The following is an 18,839-nucleotide window of genomic DNA, read 5'->3' on the forward strand; positions in this document are numbered from 1 at the left end:
GATAATTTTGGTAATGTGATGGAACATTTCTATGACAGCACAGGTATGACTATCTTGATTCTGTCATAAAATCGTCATGGATGTACATGCATGACAAAAAACGCGACCTACTATGACAAAAACGTATCATCACGGAAGTGTATTTTTTTGTAGTGTAAGGACAAACATTGGCAAAAGCTCAAGACTCTACATTTTCATTTTAGTGATCCAAGATCACATTGAGTCCATAGGAAATCCAATACTACTAAAAGGGGATGAGGTGTTGTTTAATGGCTTACTTGCTCAAAATGCTTAGTGATATGCTCCAAAACCCTCAACCACTTTCTCACATCCTCATATGTCCTAAACCTAAATGTCAAACTCAGCCCCATCGATTTGATCTATTCGACGCCACCGAGTTCATCTGATTCAGCAACTACCACAAACCCTAATCAGTTCGGTCCAACTGATGGGATCTCGGTCTCACCGAGATGGGATTGCAAACTTCCTGTTACCAATTGCAACAATTTCAGTCCCACTGAGTTTGTTCAGTCGGTCCCACCGAGTTTGCTTGACCAATACTTAGTTTGCTTATTACCAAAATCGGTCCCACCGAGTTTGAGTAATCGGTCAAACAGACTTGGGGTTTTACCCTAACCCCTGCACATCGGTCCCACCGAGTTGACCTTGTCGGTCCCACCGAAAACCCTAACATTCACATTTTTACCCAAATCGGTCTGACCAAGCTTTACAATTTGGTCCCACCGATTTTGGGAATCTGTGTGTAACGGCTACATTTTGTGTGGAGGCTATATATACCCCCACCCATTCTTCATTCGTTGAGAGAGTCCTCAGAACGTGCCCACACTTCCAACATTCATTTTCTGAGAGAGAACCACCTACTCATGTGTTGAGACCAAGATATTCCAATCCAACCACAAGAATCTTGATCTCTAGCCTTCCCCAAGTTGCTTTCCACTCAAATAATCTTTCCACCATAGCGAAATCTATGAGAGAGAGTTGAGTGTTGGGGAGACTATCATTTGAAGCACAAGAGCAAGGAGTTCATCATCAACACACCATCTATTACCTTTTGGACAGTGATGTCTCCTAGATTGGTTAGGTGTCACTTGGGAGCCTCCATCAAGATTGTGGAGTTGAACCAATGAGTTTGTAAGGTCAAGGAGATCGCCTACTTCGTGAAGATCTACCCTAGTGAGGCAAGTCATTCGTGGGCGATGGCCATGGTGGGATAAACAAGGTTGCTTCTTCGTGGACCCTTCGTGGGTGGAGCACTCCTAGACTCGCGCAACCATTACCCTTTGTGGGTTGAAGTCTCCATCAATGTGGATGTACGATAGCACCACCTATCGGAACCACGCCAAAAATCTTTGTGTCTCCAATTACGTTTGCACACTCCAATCCCATCCCTTTACTTTCTTGCAAGTTGCATGCTTTACTTTCCGCTGCTCATATACTCTTTGCATGCTTGCTTGAATTGTATTGTGTATGCTTGAAATTGTGTTAATCTACCACCTCAACTTGAAAAACTTAAAAACTGCCACCTTTATTTGTTGAGGGTCTAATCCCCCCACTAGACACCTCTTCTCGATCCTTTTAGCTTGGAAGCAAGCGCCTCTTCATGGGCGGCAAGGTCTTCTTCTTGGGCATTGAGAAGAACACGGTGCTCTCTTAGATCGATATCATCCTTGGCAACCTGTGCAGCAACCACCTCCTGGGCCTTCTCGACGTCAGACTGCTTCAAGAGGAGCTCATTTGAATGCTCGCTCAGTTGCTCCTGGTTGGCCTTCAGCTCCTGCCAGGCCTCGGCATACCAGGTCTGCATCTTCACGACACGCTCCTAGAAATCTGCCTTTCCCCTATCAACAATCGCCATCCTGGAGTCCACTTTCTCCTTGCGGGCGCGGTGAAGCGCCTGGAGCTTATGAAAGTTGATGCTCATGGCTTGGAGGAGTTGGTCTTCTCTGGAGCCGCTGCCACTGGTGCTTGGCTCATCAACAACCTGTAGCCTGGCAGCAGTGAGGACCTCTTCGTCAAAAACCTCCCCTTCGGTTCGTGCTCCGATGCTTGCCGTCCTTGGGATGCTGACGAAATGATCGTCGCCTACCTTCAGGTATCTGCTCGGGGTGGGCGCTTCAGAGTTTGATCGTTAGCCATCAACCACCTTCTCCCCGGCAGTTGAGGGCTCCGGGACTGGTGTAGTGCTAGGCTCTCCTGCGACACGGTTGCCGTCAGTATGGTCGCCAGTATCCTTGCCGGCCTCCCCGGCAGACCCCTTAGCGGCCTCTTCATGCGCGTCCTTGGCTGCTTCATCGGTAGCAACCTTGGCGGCCTCGGCGGCAGCTTCCTTGGTGGTCTCCTCGATGATGACTTTGATGTCCGTCTGGTCCCTTGAAAGGGGATCTGAAAACCGAAAAGGAGAATGAGGCAAAACCAAAGCTGAAGCTCAAAACAGAAAGAAAGAAACAAAAAGAAAGAAAGTCGCATAGTGAAGACAACAAGTGCCAGGCAGCAGGCGGCTTACCTGTGACGACATGAGGAGGAGTGGTTCCCTCCCCGACAACACTCGTTGCCGGGGCATGGAGGAATGGTTTCATCCATGACATCACACTGCTCTCCCACAGAATCAAAAAAAATATAGGGATGCCTTGCTTAAGTGGATTGACTTCCTACCTCCTTGAGGAGGCTTTTGGTTTTAGTTCTTAGCAATTAGATATAGCTCCCTTCCTCTTTTGTATAGCTTTCTTTAGCTTCCATATTTTTTTTCTTTGTATTTTTTCCTAACCTGAGGAACCCTTTGTATTTGTGCTCTATTTTTTTAACAAAATGATGTTGGGTGTAAGCCATGCAGTCTTCAAGGTAAAAAAACACTCGTTGCCGGGGTGGAGCTGCCGGCGCCTGTGCTCGCCATCCCTTCCTCCATGCGCGTGGGCTCGTCGATGGAAGCCCTTGCCGGGGACCCCCCTGGGCGGCGTGGTTGATGGAGGCGGCATGTTGGGGGTGGCCTTCAGCGGCTCCTCCTGTTGTCGTTCTCCTCCTGCGAACCCGACATGGTTAGCAGTGAAGATGCACACCTCAACACCCGCCAGCGGAAAATGAGTAACGGACTCACGCTGGGGGCTGGATTGGGGGCTGTGCCATGGGCTGGTATCCGGGTTGATCATGATCGTCACCGGTTCACCTGAGGTGCTTGTTGGGGGCTCATCGCCCGTCGAGGCCTTGGACCTCTTCGCCATCCTTTGGGCTAGTGTTTCCGTGTCACTGCGGGGACAAGTCAAGACAAGATCAAGTTAGGTAAAGTAACCAAAACTAAGGATCGAAGAGGTGAGATACTCACTCGTCTTCTCCTTCTGGCCTCCTCTTTCTATTCGGGCACAAGGACGCAAGGTCAAAATCGGCCTCCGGTTCGGCGTTCGTTAAAGGGGGAGGAGATGGAGACCTGAGCCGCTTGGCCATAGAGGAGGCAGCAGCCACTGCTTCCTTCACTGTCGCTACCATGCGCCTCGTATGACGCACGGGTTATGCCTGGGCCTCTTCTTGCTGTGCACCCTTGCAGGCTGCTCCCTTACCGGAGATAGCCCGCCAAAGGACACGTCTTTTCTTTTGGGCCGGAGGCTCCTCCTCATCGGTTGTCTCTTCGGCCGTCTCTTCGGCCGCCTCTTCAGCAGAAGGATCCCCGGTGCCCGCGCCGCTGTGCTCTTATGGGGACCCTCTTCGTCTCCGTCGTATCTATAATTTTTGATTGTTCCATGCCAATATTATTCAACTTTCATATACTTTTAGCAACTTTTTATATTATTTTTGGGACTAACATATTGATCGAGTGCCCACTGCCAGTTCCTGTTTGTTTCATGTTTTATGTTTCATAAAAAAAACCATATCAAACAGTCCAAACGGGATAAAATGGACGGAGAATATTTTTGGAATATTCGTGATAATTGGGAAGAAGAATCAACGTGAGATGGTGCCCGAGGGGGCCACAAGGCAGGGGGCGCCCCTGACCCTTGTGGGCACCCCGTAAGCTGGTTGATGCTCTACTTTTGCCGTAAGAAAGCTAATTTTCAGAGAAAATCTTGGCGAAGGCTTCAATCCAACGGAGTCACGGATCTCCGGATATATAAGAAACGGTGAAAGGGCAGAATCTGAGAACGCAGAAATAGAGAGAGACGGAGAGACAAAACCAATCTCGGAGGGGCTCTCACCCCTCCCACGCAATGGAGACCATGGACCAGAGGGGAAACCCTTCTCCCATCTAGGGAGAAGGTCAAGGAAGAAGAAGAATAAGGGGGGGCTCTCTCCCCCTTGCTTCCGGTGGCGTCGGAACGCCGCCGGGGGCCATCATCATCACCGCGATCTACACCAACACCTCTGCCATCTTCACCAACATCTCCATCACCTTCCCCCATCTATATTCAGCGGTCCACTCTCCCGCAACCTGTTGTACCCTCTACTTGAACATGGTGCTTTATGCTTCATATTATTATCCAATGATGTGTTGCCATCCTATGATGTCTGAGTAGATTTTCGTTGTCCTTTCGGTAATTGGTGAATTGCTATGATTGGTTTAATTTGCTTGTGGATATTTTGCTGTCCTGTTGTGCCCTCCGTGTCGCACAAGCGTGAGGGATTCCCGTTCTAGGGTGTTGCAATATGTTCATGATTCGCTTATAGTGGGTTGCTTGAGTGACAGAAGCATAAACCCGAGTAAGGTGGTTGTGGCGTATGGCATAAAGGGGAATTGATATGTTAATGCTATGGTTGGGTTTTACCTTAATGATCTTTAGTAGTTGTGGATGCTTGCTAGAGTTCCAATCACAAGTGCATATGATCCAAGAATAGAAAGTATGTTAGCTTATGCCTCTCTCACATAAAACTTGCTATCAGTCTAGTAAAGTAGTCAATTGCTTAGGGACAATTCTACAACACCTACCACCACTTTTCCGCACTCGCTATATTTACTTTATTGCTTCTTTATATAAACAGCCCCTAGTTTATATTTACGTGCTTTTTATATTCTTACAAACCTATCCAACAACACCTACAAAGTACTTCTAGTTTCATACTTGTTCTAGGTAAAGCGAACGTTAAGCGTGCATAGAGTTGTATCGGTAGTTGATAGAACTTGAGGGAATATTTGTTCTACCTTTAGCTCCTCGTTGGGTTCAACACTCTTACTTATCGAAAGAGGCTACAATTGATCCCCTACACTTCTGGGTTATCAGGACCTTTTTCTGGTGCCGTTGCCGGGCAGTCATAGCGTGGGGTGAATATTCTCATGTGTGCTTGTTTGCTTTATCACTAAGTAATTTTTATTTGCTATTCTAAGTTGTTATCTATCTTTAGTTATGGATATGGAACACGTTCACATGAAATACCAAAAAAAATAGGTGTACTTTCTACTCATGGAGATGGGGAACCTCCTAAAACCCTCGATGGTCATTATGTGAAAGATAGTATGTACTACTTTGATAATCCAGAGAAAACCCCATTCAATTATGTTATGGGAGACACATTGGATCAACGCGAATACTTTAGGGATTACCGCTTGACACAAAATGGTGAACTATTATGGGATCAAATTCATATGTTGCATTGGTATGCTCGGCAACTATGCTTGAGATATGATTATACTTGTTGCTCTAGGATGAAGGCTCCACACCTTCCCTTTTCATGCAAATTTAATGATAATGAAACCTTAGCTTCTTATGCTAATGGTATATATGATTACTATGATGTGGAACAAATAGAAGAATTCCTTGCTTTTATGGGTGCTTATGAAATTGAATCTTTGTTTAAAGAGTGTGAACATCTTGATGATGCTGTTTACCGACCTAAAAATTTGCTATACTTAAATATTGCTATGAGAATTATGAATTCAATTCCGATATTTATGCATTTATTGAGGAAGTCTCCGCTGTCCAAGAAGAGACTAATATTTTGCAGGAGTCTGAAGAAGAAGAATTTGATGAAACTATGAGCTCATTGGATGAAAAAGATGATGAGGAGAGCGAAGAATAAAAGGAGGAAGAGCGGATTAGCTACCCGTGCCCACCTTCTAATGAGAGTAACTCTTCAACTCATACATTTTTTAATTTCCTTCGTGCTTACCGAAGGATGATTGCTATGATGATTGTTATGATCCTGTTGATTCTCTTGAAATACCCCTTTTCGATGATGCTTGCTATGCTTATGGCCATGATGTCAATTTGAATGATGCTTATGGAGATGAACTTGCTATAGTTCCTTATGTTAAACATGAAATTGTTGTTGTTGCACCCATGCATGATAGTCCTATTATCTTTTTGAAATTTCCAAACTACACTATATCGGAGAAGTTTGTGCTTATTAAGGATTATATTGATGGGTGGTCTTTTATCACTACACATGATGGCTTTGATAGATATAATATGCATGTGCTTGCTGCTCCTACTTGCAATTATTATGAGAGAGGAACTATATCTCCACCCCTCTATGTTTCCCACACGATGAAATTGCAAGAAACTTTTTATACTATGCATTGGCCTTTACTTGGTGTGCATGAATTGTTCTTTTATGACATGCCGATGCATAGGAAGAGAGTTATACTTTGTTGTTTCATGATATATGTTACTTTGTGCTCACTACTAAATCACAAATCATTGTTAATTAAAATTGGCTTTGATATACCTTGGGATCCGGGTGGATCCATTACTTGAGCACTATATGCCTAGCTTAATGGCTTTAAAGAAAGCGCTGCTAGGGAGACAACCCAGAAGTTTTAGAGAGTCATTTATTTCTGTTGAGTGCTTTTATATAGTCTAAAAACAAAAAAATAAAGAGGGGAACCCAAAACTTCTCAAAAAGGAAAGTGAAAGTGAGAAAGACAAGCATTGTTGAAGTGGGAGAGCTCCTTGAACTTTGTTCATGCTCAAGGAAACTTTGTGAATCTTGATTACATTTTTTTTCATAAAAAGTAATTATCCCCTTGCACAATTCCATTGTATTATAAAAATAATGTGCTAAGGTTTGCCTTTAGGATGTTTACAATGCTTGTTGGTTTGTGCGGTGCAGGACAAAAACTTTGGCTGTAGTGCACGATTTTACATTTTTTACTGGAACGTCAAACGGTTCTGAAACTTTTTGCACTGTCTTGCTGTACAAATTTATTATTTTTACTAATTTTGGCATAATTTTTGGGATAACATAAGTATGGTGAATGTTCATATTACTACAGACTGTTCTGTTTTTGACAGATTATGTTTTTGATGCATATTTTGCTTGTTTTGATGAAACTATCAATTTCTATCAGTGGATTAAGCCATGGAAAAGTTATATTACAGTATCTATAATCAAAAAAATATGAATTGGTTTGCAACAGTACTTAGAGTAGTGATTTGCTTTATTATACTAACGGATCTTACCGAGTTTTCTGTTGAAGTTTTGTGTGGATGAAGTGTTCGATGATTGAGAAGGTCTCGATATGAGGAAAAGGAGGAGAGGCAAGAGCTCAAGCTTGGAGATGCCCAAGGCACCCCAAGTAAATATTTAAGGAGACTCAAGCATCTAAGCTTGAGGATACCCCGGAAGGCATCCCCTCTTTGTTCAACGAGTATCGGTATGTTTTCACATTCGTTTCATTCATGTGATATGTGCAAATCTTGGAGCGTCTTTTGAATTTAGTTTTAACTTTTATTTTATGCACCATGAAGGCATGAGAAAGTCCTTGGTTGATTTATATAATGCTCATTGCACTTCACTTAAATCTTTTGAGTATGGCTTTATAGAATGCTTCATGTGCTTTTTTAATATCTTTTGAAGTTTGTATTGCCTTTTTCTCTTCACATAGAAAACCGCCATTTGTAGAATGCTCTTTTGCTTCACTTATAGTTGTTAGAGCGTGGGCATATCTTTTGTAGAAAGAATTAAACTCTCTTGCTTCACTTATATCTATTTAGAGAGATGACAGGAATTGGTCATTCACATGGTTAGTCATAAAATCCTACATAAAACTTGCAGATCACTGAATATGATATGTTTGATTCCTTGCAATAGTTTTGTGATATAGTGATGATAATATGTGGGAGGATCTAGTAGATGGTTGTGTTTAGTAAGGATATTGGTGTTAAGGTTTGTGATTCCCGAAGCATGCACGTATGGTCTACTAACTAGGTAACCAAATTGGCGCGCATTGTATTTTGATTGTTTATCTTTGCGTGAAGGTCGGGGGCGCGCGATGGTTAACTCCTACCAACCTCCCCCTAGGGGCATGCGTAGTAATACTTTGCTTCAAGGGCTAATAAACTTTTGCAATAAGTATATGAGTTCTTTATGACTAACGTGAGTCCATGGATTATACGCACTCTCACCCTTCCATCATTGCTAGCCTCTTCGGTACCGTGCATTACCCTTTCTCACCTCGAGAGTTGGTGCAAACTTCGCCGGTGCATCCAATCCCCGTGATATGATACGCTCAATCACACATAAGCCTCCTTATATATTCCTAAAAACAGCCACCATACCTACATATCATGGCATTTCCATAGCCATTCTGAGATATATTGCCATGCAACTTCCATCATCATCATGTACATGACTTGAGCATTCATTGTCATATTGCTTTGCATGATCGTAAGATAGCTAGCATGATGTTTTCATGGCTTGTCCATTTTTGATGTCATTGCTACGCTAGATCATTGCACATCCGGTACACCGCCGGAGGCATTCATATAGAGTCATATCTTTGTTCTAGTATCGAGTTGTAATATTGAGTTGTAAGTAAATAGAAGTGTGATGATCATCATTATTAGAGCATTGCCCCATGTAAAAAAAGAGAGGCCAAAGAAGCCTAAATAAAAAAGGGGGGGCCAAATAAGCCCATCCAAAAAAAGAAAAAAAAAGAAAAGGAGCAATGTTACTATCTTTTTACCACACTTGTGCTTCAAATAGCACCATGTTCTTCATATAGAGAGTCTCTTGAGTTATCATTTTCATATACTAGTGGGAATTTTCATTATAGAACTTGGCTTGTATATTCCGATGATGGGCTTCCTCAAATTCCCGAGGTCTTCATAAGCAAGAAAGTTGGATGCACACCCACTTAGTTTTCTGTTTGAGCTTTCATACACTTATAGCTCTAGTGCATCTGTCGCATGGCAATCCCTACTCCTCGCATTGACATCAATTGATGGGCATCTCCATAGCCCGTTGATTAGCCGCGTCAATGTGAGACTTTCTCCCTTTTTGTCTTCTCCACACAACCTCCACCACCATACTCTATTCCGTCTATACTGCTATATCCATGGCTTGTGCTCATGTATTGTGTGAAGGTTGAAAAAGCTAAAGCGCGTTAAAAAGTATGAACCAATTGCTTGGCTGACATCGAGATAGGCATGAGGGGTACCTTGTGTTAAGAAAATGGAGCATACAAGACTATATGATTTTGTAGGGATAATGTTCTGAAGCATTGATATTTAGAAAGATGTGATTGTTTGTTGGGATGCCCCAAGTATTATTGTTTTTATGTCAAATGATAGACTATTGCCTTGAATCACTCGTGTCTTAATATTCATGCCATGATTAGATTACATGATCAAGATTATGCTAGGTAGCATTCCGCATCAAAAATTATCTTTTTTATCATTTACCTACTCAAGGACGAGCAGGAATTAAGCTTGGGGATGCTGATACGTCTCCATCGTATCTATATTTTTTTATTGTTCCATGCCAATACTATTCAACTTTCATATACTTTTGGCAACTTTTTATATTATTTTTGGGACTAACATATCGATCCAGTGCCCAGTGCCAGTTCCCCTTTGTTGCATGTTTTATGTTTCACAGAAAACCCATATCAAACGGAGTCCAAACGGGATAAAAACGGACGAAGAATATTTTTGGAATATTTGTGATATTTGGGAAGAAGAATCAACGCGAGACGGTGCCCGAGGGGTCACGAGGCAGGGGCGCGCCCCTGACCCTCGTGGGCACCCCGTAAGGCGGTTGATGCTCTTCTTTTGCCGCAAGAAAGCTAATTTTCGGAGAAAAAATCTTGGCAAAGGTTTCAATCCAATCGGAGTTACGGATCTCTAGATATATAAGAAAGGGTGAAAGGGCAGAATCTAAGAACGCAGAAACAGAGAGAGACAGAGAGACAAATCAAATCTCGGAGGGGCTCTCACCCCTCCCACACCATGGAGACCATGGACCAGAGGGGAAACCCTTCTCCCATCTAGGGAGAAGGTCAAGGAAGAAGAAGAAGAAGGGGGGCTCTCTCCCCTTGCTTCCGGTGGCGCCGAAACGCCGCCGGGGCCATCATCATCACCGCGATCTACACCAACACCTCCCCCATGTTCACCAACATCTCCATCACCTTCCCCCATCTATATTCAGCGGCCCACTCCCCCGCAACCCGATGTACCCTCTACTTGAACATGGTGCTTTATGCTTCATATTATTATCCAATGATGTGTTGCCATCCTATGATGTCTGAGTAGATTTTCGTTGTCCTTTCGGTAATTGGTGAATTGTTATGATTGGTTTAATTTGCTTGTGGTTATGTTTCTGTCCTATTGTGCCCTCCGTGTTGCACAAGCGTGAGTGATTCCCGTTGTAGGGTGTTGCAATACGTTTGTGATTCACTTATAGTGGGTTGCTTGAGTGACAAAAGCATAAACCCGAGTAAGGGGTTGTGGTGTATGGGATAAAGGGGACTTGATATGTTAATGTATGGTTGGGTTTTACCTTAATGATCTTTAGTAGTTGCGGATGCTTGCTAGAGTTCCAATCATAAGTGTATATGATCCAAGAAGAGAAAGTATGTTAGGTTATGCCTCTCCCACATAAATCTTGCTATCAGTCTAGTAAAGTAGTCAATTGCTTAGGGACAAATCCACAACTCCTACCACCACTTTTCCACACTCGCTATATTTACTTTATTGCTGCTTTATCTAAACAGCCCCTAGTTTATATTTACATGCTTTTTATATTCTTGCAAACCTATCCAACAACACCTACGAAGTACTTCTAGTTTCATACTTGTTCTAGGTAAAGCGAACGTTAAGCGTGCGTAGAGTTGTATCGGTGGTCGATAGAACTTGAGGGAATATTTGTTCTACCTTTAGATCCTCGTTGGGTTCGACACTCTTACTTATCGAAAGAGGCTACAATTGATCCCCTACACTTGTGGGTTATCAGACCTCGTCTCATAAGTCATGATCACCGAATGCACGTGTACAGTGATCCCAGAGATCAATGCTCACTGAACACATAGAAGCTGAATAACAAGAGTCTTACATCCATACATACCGGATTACACAAGTGGAACCATTATGGTCAAGTCTTGAGTATAACATCGCAGCTGAAATCTTCATCGATAACTTGGACCCATGCCATCTGCCTTAACCCTACAGGCATTCTGATTGGGAAGCATCCTAGCTCACATGTTCGTCACTGAAGTATTCTTCATCATATCCTGTTCTTTCATGCCTGGCCAATAAAATAACCAGTGGCAAGCCAATGAGTACTTTGAATGTACTCACAAGCAACCCATGTTTTGGTTCAAGGTACAAGGATGCATGATATAGGTAATTTTTTTTGCAGAAAGCTAGTTTTGAGTGCTATGACATGTTCAATAACTTGCAAAACATGCATCATGAGAATTCAAGTAACCCTAAGGACGGTTACAGATATCAACATAAATAGAGTTGGAAACAACCCATCTTAATCATCATGTCAATTCCTTTGACATGACCCAAGTAATTCTTTCCACTTATCCATACACACTCACCAGGTTTCAAAAACATGTGGATGTAGCCCAAGAGCGGTTACCCAACTTTCCTTGAGCATGGACACAGCTATTCGAATAGTTTGACACTCTGCAGAGGTTGCACACTTTACCCATAAGATCCGGGGAACTTCCGTGTCATCCACGACCCACGATACCTCAAGTACCCGGGGTAAGCACCTGATCACTATCTTTCCCTAGACGACACTAACATAGAGTCCACTTGATTGGTAGTAACCTCTGTGCCCAACATTTCACATCTTAAAATTGTGGAGCCTCGCTCCCATATTCATCACATACCATTGGCACGGGGTACCAACGGTGTGTCCGGTGCCCTGTGAAAACAGTCATGGCCACCTATCCAAGCACGACCCGTCCAGAGAGTGACCTCGTGTCACCCCCGACACTAGTAATGCGGGAACCATGCTAGTATCAGCCTACATAATCAATAATGCCCTTTCCCATATAAGGGTAGAGTGGTTGCGCATGTAAGGTTGTAATAACGGTCGCAACTTAAATGAATCCATTTTGAAAAACAACACACACACACACACACACACACACACACACACACACACACACACACACTTGCCTCGGTACACCACTTCGTCATCAAGTGGCTACCCAACTCATCATCTCCCTCGGGCATTAGTGGCACCCAACGGGGTTTCCGAAAAATCTTTGGAAATACTTTTGTCTCCATCACCATGCATATACCGTTCCATTTGCGTAGCATCTACTTTAGCATCCTATCTACTCCCACCAGCATAACCCTCATAGGAAGGCAGGGTCATGCACAATGCAAGTATCAACAATGAAGTAACAAAGGCAACCCACCAAAGTGGCTACCATCTCATCATGATTCCGATGCAACATTAATAAAGTTCTATATGACATGCATAAAAAGGGTTTCTCAAACATGGTCAAAGGGTTGCTTGCCTGGCTCAGCAAAGTCTTCTGGGTCTTCAGAGTCTTTTGGTCCAACTCCTTCGTCAGCAACACAATCTACCGTTGCAAGAATAATAACGAGAAAAATAAGGCAATAGTAAAACGGAAAATCAAATGCTCAGAAAAATGTCAACTTATTGTTGTTAAATGCTAGGAGGAAATCTAAGAAGGGGAAAATTCCTAGTTCTGGATTTAGAGTTGTACAATGGGAGAAATGGATTTTTAGAGGGGAATATAAATGCTCAAATTTGAATTAAATTTGAACAGTGCAGAAAAGTTTGCAGGATATTTATGAAAGTTGCACCATTAAATAGGTGCGATTTTTAGAAGAATATAGGAGTTGGAATTATTGCATTTGGATTATAATTTAATCCCGTGGAATTTTTGCAAGTTTCTGAGAAAAAGAAAATAAGAAGTAGCACTGTGCAACTGGGCCTATTTGGCCACAATGCAGCAGGCCCAGGGGGAATCCAGCCCGCGCGAGGCTGCCATGTCGAAGGCATATTTGGGGAATACGCCTCCAGCTGAGGAAGCGAACCGGTGCGCGCGCGTGTTTTAAACCTGACGTGTGGGACCCACATGTCAGGACGTGAGGCTGGCGGATGGCCCCATAGCCGTCATCGTCAATCTCGGGCCAGAGAGGGCGGTGAGCTCACCGGCGCCGCTGTGGTCGACAGCGAGGGGATCTGAGGGCACCGACATGCTCAGGACGGAGTCGCCGTTCGGGTGGAGGTGGAGTTGGTCACCGGGGTGCAGGGGTTCGTCGGCGACGAGGAAGCCGGCGGGAGAGCTTTGGGAGGTGCTTGCCCTAGTCGATTCTGGCTGCAATAGAGAGGGGAAATGGTTAGGGAGGTGTGGCAGTTCCAGATCGAGAGATAGAAGAGGCGGACAGAGCCTGTTCCCCGAGATCGACGGCGACCCAAGGCGGCGAAGCTCAAGCTTGATCTCGAGCTCGGGCGCTTCTGGAGATGAACTGGGGGTGCAGGGGGCCTATTTGGAGTGGGAGAGGATGAGTGGTGAGGAGAGGAGGGCGCGGGGAGGCCTTTAAATAGGCGGGTGATGGTGCACCGAGGACTCGTGTGCCGATGAGCTTGTTGCTGTCGCTACGGGTCACGGGGGATCACTACAAGGTGTCAGGGGTGCTCATGGGGTTGGTCTAGGGCGAGGGAAGTGAAGAGAGAGAGAGAGAGAGAGAGAGAGAGAGAGAGAGCAAGAGGCCAGGGGCACCGCGCGTGTGAGCGCGCTCACTGGTGCGCTCGGGCGGCAGCGCACGTGCGAGCTGGGGCCACAGGAGGGAGAAGGAGGAGGGGGACCAGGTTGTGGCCTGTTGCGGACGCCGAGGAGCATCGTCGGGCACGCTGGTGAGGCCCGAGGTGGCCGGAGGTGCTTGGCAGGGGGCGGCTACAGTCCGGGAGCGCACTGTAGCGCGCTCCAGAGTGCCCAAATGGCCGGATGGCCATTTTCTATGCAATGTGGGCACAGACAAAGGTGTCTGGTAGCGCTAGGGGAAGTAAAGAAGTGGGCTATGGCCTTGGATGCCCTGGGGAGCCACTGGAGTGAGGAGGGAGGTTGAGGGAGAGAGAGAAGCTGCTGTCCAGGGAGGTAAATGGGGGTGTTTCACCCCTCAATCATTGAGAAATGGCCAGGGGAAAGTTACTAGAGGTAGAAGAGGGTCAGGAGTAGCTATGGTAAAAAGTTGAGGCCATGGAGAAGAGTGGAAGAGGTCAAAGTAGTTGTTTTGGTAAAGTGGGAGAAGGTGTTTGTTGTTGGTTTGGGCAGGTAAATGAATTCCATTTGGCATGATACTCCACAGGGTGATATGGCACATATAATTAGGGCCTTCCACCAATTTTGAGCTCATTTGGGTAAAGTTCACAATGTAACTTTTGTAAACCCTAGAAATCAACAGAAATGGACTTTCTTAGATCTAGCTAAGCTAAATTCTTCTCCTTGGTGCACCACTTTGTGTAGTGTCATCATTTGGGTATTTGAGCATCTCCACAAGGTTTGGAGTCAAATGGAGAAAGTTGGCAATGTAGGGTTGTTCAAACTTGGATCTGGACAGAGAGGGTTTTGGGGCACTTTTGTGAACCTAAATGATTTTGATTGAGATGAAACTTTGCAAGATCATCATATTATGCATATTTGAAATTAAGTACTTAGTGCCAAATATAGTTTTTGAAAGATTTTTCACACCCTTAATTAAGTACTTGTAGTTCAAGTCTCAATTGAGGGGGTTTTGGAAAAGCTATTTTAGAAAAATACTATTTGGCCAAATTATTTTTGTAAGAAAATACTATACAATTCTATACACATGGTATGATCATTGGGCAGAAGTTTGGAGAAGGTGGAGTTGTGTTGACTTTAAAGAGCACTTGAAAATCATAGAGAGAAAACCAACCCAAATAAAAAGTTAAATAATGCAAAAGTTTTTGTCAAACCACACTTTATCATGATTTATTAGCTTAAGTGTTGTGGCATGAAAATCAGGGCGTGACAGCTCTCCGGCAGGCTCCTTACACTCGGCGAACTCCTTCTGCTCATCGCCTTCGTCCTCCACGGAGCCGACGCTGTTGGCCTCCGTGGCAAGGACTGCCTCCTCCGCCCTACTGGCAATGTACGCCACCTCTTAGTCGGTGGTGTCATGGATAAGCTACGGCTCTTCTAGGACGACCCTCTCCAACAAGCTGTCAAAGAATTCCTACAACAGTGCCGTGTCTGGCTCGGACCAGGTCTGATCAAGGCCATGGGCATCGAACACCGGGATCATGGCAATGATGGAGGTCAAGGCGGAGTTGTTGCACAAGGGGACCACCCCCACAGGCAACCTGAACGGCTTGTCGGCCTTGCCAGTCTTGTCGGCCTTAAGCTGAAACATCTTTTGGTAAAGGGACACATGTTTCATCACTGTGAAGTTGTGGTTCAGACCGGGGGCGTAGCCTCATGATGTGTGTCGCGTTCTTGCACTCCCAAGCTGGCCTCCCCTTATTGTGCAGAGGAGCAATGCAGCGGCGGAGGGAGTCGGCCCCAATCATCTCGAGTGTGGGCCCGACAGTTTTGAGGCGATGGATTCTTGTGGTGGCAATTGTGAGCTTCTTGTCTTGAACATCGAAGTCACCCCAGTTCTTGCCGCGAACCAATTTTTTCCGCAGGGGCATACAGTGTTGGAGAACGTAGCATGCAATTTCAAAAAATTTCCTACGATCACGCAAGATCTATCTATGAGATGCATAGGAACGAGAGGGGGAGAGTGTGTACGTACCCTTGTATACCGAAAGCAGAAGCATTAGGTTAACGCGGTTGATGTAGTCGAACATCTTCACGATCCAACCGACCCAAGTACCAAACGTACGACACCTCCGAGTAGCACATGTTCAGCTCGATGACGTCCCTCGAACTCTTGATCCAGTAGAGGCTCGAGGGAGAGTTTCATTAGCACGACGGCGTGATGATGGTGTTGATGATGTGCTCCGCGCAGGGCTTCGCCTAAGCACTATGATGATACTATCGGAGGAGTAAACTGTGGAGGGGGGCACCGCACACGGCTAAGAGAACAACTGTTGTGTATTGGGGTGCCCACTTGCCACCGTATATAAAGGAGGAGGGGAGGAGGCAGCTGACCATGAGGTGCGCCAAGTGTGGGGAGTCCTACTAGGACTCCCAGTCCTAGTAGGATTCTCCCTTCCTTTTCGGAGAAGAGGGGAAGTGGAAAGAGGTGGAGCAGAAGAAGGAAAGGGGGGTCGCGCCCCCCACCCCTTACATGTGTGAATACATAGACGAAACAAAATGTCCCTAGTATGCCTCTCCTTGACTTGCTCGTTAATCAAAGATGGTTATGTTTCCGGACCTAGTACTAAATTTCTGGTAGTACAATTCTAGCATGAATAATAAACATTTATCATGATATAAGGAAATATAAATAACAACTTTATTATTGCCTCTAGGGCATATTTCCTTTAGTCTCCCACTTGCACTAGAGTCAATAATCTTAATTACATAGTAATGATTATAACACCCATGGAGTCTTGGTGTTGATCATGTTTTGCTTATGGAAGAGGCTTAGTCAAGGGTCTGCAATATTCAGATCTGTGTGTATCTTGCAAATCTCTATGTCTCACTCCTTGACTTGATCGCGGATGGAATTGAAGCATCTCTTGATGTGTTTGGTTCTCTTGTGAAATCTGGATTCCTTTGCCAAGGCAATTGCTCCAGTATTGTCACAAAAGATTTTCATTGAACCTGATGCACTAGGTATTACACCTAGATCGGATATGAACTCCTTCATCCAGACTCCTTCATTTGCTGCTTCTGAAGCAGCTATGTACTCCGCTTCACACGTAGATCCCGCCACGATGTTCTACTTGGAACTGCACCAACTGATAGCTCCACCATTCAATACAAATACGTATCTGGTTTGCGACTTAGGGTCATCTGGATCAGTGTCGAAGCTTGCATCGACGTAACCATTTATGACAAGCTTTTTGTCACCACCATAAATGAGAAACATATCCTTAGTCCTTTTCAGGTATTTCAAGATGTTCTTGACCGCTATCCAGTGATCCATTCCTGGATTACTTTGGTACTTCCCTGCTAAACTTATAGCAAGGCACACATCAGGTCTGGTACACAGTATTGCATACATGATAGATCCTATGGCTGAGGCATAGGGAATGACTTTCATTTTCTCTCTATCTTCTGCAGTGGTCGAGCATTGAGTCTGATTCAACTTCACACCTTGTAACACAGGTAAGAACCCTTTCTTTGACTGATCCATTTTTAACTTCTTGAAAACTTTATCAAGGTATGTGTTTTGTGAAAGTCCAATTAAGCGTCTTGATTTATCTCTATAAATCTTGATGCCCAATATATAAACAGCTTCACCGAGGTCTTTCATTGAAAAATTATTATTCAAGTATCCTTTTATGCTATCCAGAAATTCTGTATTATTTCCAATCAACAATATGTCATCCACATATAATATTAGAAATGCTACAGAGCTCCCACTCACTTTCTTCTAAATACAGGCTTCTCCAAAAGTCTGTATAAAACCATATGCTTTGATCACATTATCAAAGTGTATATTCCAACTCCGAGAGGCTTGCACCAGTCCATAAATGGATCGCTGGAGCTTGCACACTTTGTTAGTACCTTTTGGATTGACAAAACCTTCTGGTTGCATCATCTACAACTCTTCTTTAATAAATACATTAAGGAATGCAGTTTTGACATCCATTTGCCCAATTTCATAATCATAAAACGCGGCAATTGCTAACATGATTCGGACAGTCTTAAGCATCACTACGGGTGAGAAGGTCTCATCTTAGTCAACTCCTTGGACTTGTCGAAAACCTTCCGCAACAAGTCAAGCTTTATAGACAGTAAAATTACCGTCAGTGTCAGTGTTCTTCTTGAAGATCCATTTATTTTCTATGGCTTGCCGATCATCCGGCAAGTCCATCAAAGCCCACACCTTGTTCTCATACAGGGATCCATCTCAAATTTCATGGCCTCAAGCCATTTCGCGGAATCTGGGCTCCTCATCACTTCCTCATAGTTCGTAGGTTCATCATGGTCTAGTAACATGACTTCCAGAATAGGATTACCGTACCACTCTGGTGCGGACCATACTATGGTTGACGTACAAGATTCGGTAGTAACTTGATATGAAGTTTCATGATCATCATCATTAGCTTCCTCGCTATTTGGTGTAGGAATCACTGGAACTAATTTCTATGATGAACTACTTTCCAATTCGGGAGAAGGTACAATTACCTCATCAAGTTCTACTTTCCTCCCACTCACTTCTTTCGAGAGAAACTCCTTCCCTAGAGAGGATCCATTCTTAGCAACGAATATCATGCCTTCGGATATGTGATAGAAGGTGTACCCAACAGTTTCCTTTGGGTATCCTATGAAAATTTTAGATGCATTCAACAAATGGTTGTAGTGCAAAGGAGGCTCCAAAACTTATGAAAAAATCATTTTAAAGGAATAAAGCTTAGGAAAACAATTATGCAAATAAAACCACTGATTAGGAATTGTTTTGTTGAGAGAGTATAGAAGTCCAATAACATTTTTGGAAAAATTCCACTTGGGGAGAAAACTCCACAATATTAAAGAAAAATGGTTC

Source organism: Triticum aestivum, chromosome 4B (genome assembly GCF_018294505.1).
Source record: "Triticum aestivum cultivar Chinese Spring chromosome 4B, IWGSC CS RefSeq v2.1, whole genome shotgun sequence".
NCBI lineage: Eukaryota > Viridiplantae > Streptophyta > Magnoliopsida > Poales > Poaceae > Triticum > Triticum aestivum.